The 4,928-nt window shown below is 36.1% G+C and overlaps 1 pseudogene; it reads right to left on the bottom strand.

The window, feature by feature from the left end:
• Window positions 1-4,172: 4,172 nt before the first annotated feature.
• Window positions 4,173-4,634, bottom strand: LOC109445571 (uncharacterized protein KIAA1143 homolog; annotated as a pseudogene).
• Between the last annotated feature and the right edge of the window lie 294 nt (window positions 4,635-4,928).

Here is a 4,928-nt window from a genome sequence, read left to right as displayed (position 1 = left end):
CCTGAGAAAACAAGAATGTGCAGAAGCAGAAAATAGAGGGGGTTAGGGAGAAGACCTGGAAGAGAACGTAGTATTGCATAATCACCCGAAGCTTTCAATACCCCGAGATTGTGGGCCTTCATTTTGAATCTTACTGACCTTATACAATATCCCCAATACCTCCAAAATCAAATCTAAATATTCTCACCCTTACCTAATAGGAAATGGAATACATTATTCTGTTTTTCCTAACAAAATTAGTTAGGAACCTAGTTTAAAAAAAAAAAAAAAAAAAAGGGATATTCCTTTACACAGTATAGTCAGCCTTTAAAACAACTTGCTTTATTTCTCATATTAACACCAACAAGACCAAAAACAACAACACTTGATTTAGGAACATTCATCCTGCTTCATAATCTCTCTTTCACTGTCAATTTGGAGTGACCGTTTTTTGTTCAGTGAGGGCTTTCAGAGATGCAGTCAAGAGCCACTAGGGATGTTAGCTTAAATCTCAGTTCTGAAAAATTGCCTGACATCTCCCCCACCTCCCTCCAAACCCTGACGTTTATCCAGAGCTATTTGGTATTGATTCCCCCTGCACCCCCGTTATTTGTCGTTTTTTCAGCTTCTTTCTTAAGCAGGACTCCTCCTCCTCCTGCTGTTGGCTTCAAACTGTGAAGTCTGACCTATCACCAACCTCGTTGGCAATTACTTTTAGATTTCACTCTGCAGCAGTATCTAGAAAGTGCATGCAGACACAGCACTCAACCCAATCCAGTCGGTTTGCCTACAATTCTGTAGTTTCAATTCATTCCCTAATCACAAATATATTTAATTCGTGTATGATTCCAGTAATAAATTTTATATTTTTTTCTTTTCATTTTTTATCCTCTCTCTCTCTGTTTTGATAGTGAAGGGGAGTTGTAAGTATATGAAATCATCCCATTGTCTTGATCTCCCTGTTATTCTAGAGTTTGCTGAGTATCATCACCCAGGTTTAAATCTCAGGTTTAAATCAAGATACAAAAATGTTTTCAAAGTAAGCATCAGAGTGCTTTTGTTCTTATATAGCTTCAGGAATCTTTTTTTTTAATAGACTGTGCGTCTTAGAGCAGTTTTAGGTTCACAGCAATATTGAGCAGAAGGTACAGAGAGTTCCCACACACCTCCTGCCCCCACACATGCATAGGAACATCCTGCACCAGTGATGAACCAATGCTGACACATCGTTATCACTTAAGGTCCATAGTTTACATTAGGGTTCATTTTTGGTGTACGTTCTATGGGTTTGGACAAATTCATAATGACATGTATCAACCGTTTTAGTGGATCCACCATGCAGAGTAGTTTTGCTCTCCTAAAACCCTTCTGTGCTCTGCCCTTTTATAACCTCTAACCACACCCTCCAACCCTGGCAAACACTGATCTGTTATCCCCATACCATGTTTCCCTAAAAATAAGACCCAGCCAGACAATCAGCTCTAATGCGTCCTTTGGAGCAAAAATAAATAAAAGACCCGGTCTTATTTTACTATAAGACCTGGTCTTATATAATATAATGTAATATAAGACTGGGTATAATATAATAAAATATAATAATATAATATAATATAATTAATATAAATATAGTATCGGGTCTTATATAACATAAGACTGTGTCCTATGTAATTAATATAATATAATATAATATAATATAATATAAATACAGGATCTTATATTAATTTTTGCTCCAAAAGACGCATTAGAGCTGATTGTCTGGCTAGGTCTTATTTTTGGGAAAACGCAGTAGTTTTGCCTTTGCAGAATACCATATAGTTGGAATCATACAGTATATAGCCTTTTCAGATTGTCTTCTTTCACTTAATGAATAAGATATATTGGCAATCGTTTGCATTTACTGAGCATATACTCAATGAGGAAATGAATAATGCACATCTAAATTTTCTCTGTGTCTCCACCTATGGAAAGACACCTTGGTGGCTTCCAAGTTTTGGCAATTATGAATAAAGCTGCTATAAACATTCATGTGCCAGATTCTGTGTGAACGTAAGTTTTCAACTCCTTTGGGTAAATACTAAGGAGCATGATTGCTGGATAGTATGGTAAAAGTATGTTTAGTTTGGTTAAGAAACCACCAAACTCTCTTCCAAAGTGAGTGAAGCATTTTTCATTCCCACCAGCAATGACACAGAATTCCTGTTGTTCCACATCCTAACCAGGACTTGGTGTTGTCAGTGTCACAGATTTTGACTTTTCTAATAGGTGTGTAGTGGTATCTTGTTTCAATTGCATTTCCCTGATGACATATGATGTGGAACATCTTTTCTTATTATGCTTATTGGCCGTCTGTATATTTTCTCTGGGGAGGTGTCTAGTTATTTTCTTTGGACCATTTTTTTTTTAATATAGATGATTTTTTATCTGATGCAGAGGTTGGAAAACAGAACAACAAAAAAGACTGACATTACATATTTTACAAATTAGTAAGAAAAATATGACTATGAATGAAAATTGAACAAAAAGTTAATTCAGAAAGATACAAAATGGCCTGTTAACCTATGAAAAACAGTTTAGCTTCCCTGGTAAATCAAAGAAAATGCCAATTAAATTTAAATATGAAACACCATTTTCAATACATCAAATTGACAAAAATGAAATGGCTGGTGCCAGCCCATGTCTGGTGTACTGTTATCACAGAGGAGCTGAAGTGGGCTCTTCAGCTCATCCGTGAAAAATGGAAAAATGGTAAAAACCTCTCGAGAAAGCAAGTTGAAAGTAGGCATCAAAAGCTTTAAAAATATTCAAATACTTTTCATTTCACAATAGATGCAAATCAAGCCATTATGTTATATGCCTTAAATTTATACTGTGATGTATGTCAATCATTTCTCAGTAAGCTGGAAAAAAATATTTGTAAGAATTAAAGAAAAAAAATACACACTTTGATCCAGTAATTCTGCTTCCATTAATTTATCCCAAGGAGTCACTAGAATTGCATTTGGAGGTTTCTGTATAAGCATAGTTTGATCACTGTCTTACTTAGACTTCATGTAACAGAAACCTAACAGAGGCTTAAAAAAGAGTTTTGTTTTGTTTTTTCTTTTGTTTCTCCTGTATCAATTCCAAAGGGTTGGCAGCCCAAGGCTGGTGTAGCAGCTCCTGGAGGCATGCCATTGGATCCAAGCTCCTTGAGTCTTTCCACTGTACCACCCATGGCTGCCTTCCTCATGCCTAAAAATGGGCCCTGTACTCCTAGGTTTCATGTCTATGCTCCAGGCAGGATGAAGACAGAAGGACAAAGGTGCATGCCTGCCAAATCTCTCCTTTTGCATCAAAAAACCTGGTAGCTTTATTAAGCTGACTTCCACTTGTGTCTCCCTCTTTTTTACACTGTTATCAATTACAGTCACCATGTTATACATTAGATCCTAAATTGTATCTGTATTAGATCCTTACTTGTACAAGACCCACCTGTATTGCACAACTTTCCAGAGCTGTCATAGAAGTACCCTTAGGAGGATTTGGGGAAGAATTCTTACCTACGGACATGATCTTCTCCCCCACCTCAAAGTGGGGTTCTGCTGATGAGGAAGATACAACAGGGGTTCTGTTTAATTACAAAATCCTCTCATTTTGAATTTTACTTAACTGGAAAAATGCTCACAATTTAACATCAACTGAGAAGCAGTATAGAGAACATACACAGTATATCTCAAATTTTGTTTAAAACTATAATTTACAGGGCAGCCAGTTAGCTCAGTTGGTTAGAGCACGGTGCTATTGACTAGATTGTCGGTTCGATCTCCACATGGGCCATTGTGAGCTGTGCCCTCCACAACGAGATTGAAACAACTACTTGACTTGGAGCTGATGGGTCCTGTAAAAATACACTTAAAAAAAAAAAGTTAAAAAAAAAAAAATATATATATATTATATGTATGTATGTATATAACATTTACAAATGTGCATACCCCACATGGGAAATAACATGTTAATAGGAGTTAATAGGAGTTAATGTCTACAGAGTTAGCATTTCAAGCTAAAGTTGTATGGATGAATGGACATAGTTTTTATTTTACTATTTTTTTTCTGTATTTTCTAAAATGAACTTGTATTATCATTATAATAAAAAAAATTATTTTGAAGAACACCCCTCGTGCTCTTAAACACTAAATCCCAAATCTTTACACTTATTAATTTTCATCTCTACTGTGAAAAGAAAGGAGGCTTCTGTTTTTGATTTGCCTGCATTCTTTTTAACTGAGTCCTGCTCATTTATTTCATCTTCACTTGTCTTCTTCTTTGAGATTGCTGTTAAATCTGAATATTTTGCACCTGAGGAACGTTTGACTGGTTTTCGATACGTGATTCTTCCATCATCTGAAGCTGGTTTTTCATCTGCTTTGGCGCCTATATTTCTGCTTTCATTTTCATGACTTCTTCAAATGACAGGTCTCTCTTTTTAAAAAAATCACCACTTGGGGCTGTTCATCATCTTCTTTGTCACTGTGATCACCATCTTAATCTGGGAGCTGGGCCTGGATTCTCTTGGTCTCTACGATGGGCCCTTCCCTGTGACTGACCTGTTCCTTGAAGCAGGCTAGGAACTCCAGCTCAGCCAGCTGCACGTACGACTCCTGGTTCTGCTTGCTCATGGCTACTCTGGACTTTTTTTTTTTTTTAATTGGGTTGTTTGTTTTCTTGAGTTTTAAGAGTTCTTTTTATATTTTGGAAAAAAAAGTCCTTTTAAATGTGTCTTTTGGAAATATTTTCTCACAGTCTGTGGCTTGCTTTTCATTCTTTTGATAGTATCTTTTGTAGAGCAAAAGAAACTTAATAAAGTCTAGCTTCTCAATTTTTTTCTTTCATGGATTGTGCCTTGGTTTGTATTTAAAAGTCTTCATCTAACTCAAGATCATCTAGATTTTCTACTTGTTGTCAGTTAAGAG

The sequence above is a fragment of the Rhinolophus sinicus genome, linkage group LG03 (genome assembly GCF_036562045.2).
Source record: "Rhinolophus sinicus isolate RSC01 linkage group LG03, ASM3656204v1, whole genome shotgun sequence".
NCBI classification, from domain to species: Eukaryota; Metazoa; Chordata; class Mammalia; order Chiroptera; family Rhinolophidae; genus Rhinolophus; species Rhinolophus sinicus.
This window is presented reverse-complemented; position numbering and strand designations above follow the sequence as displayed.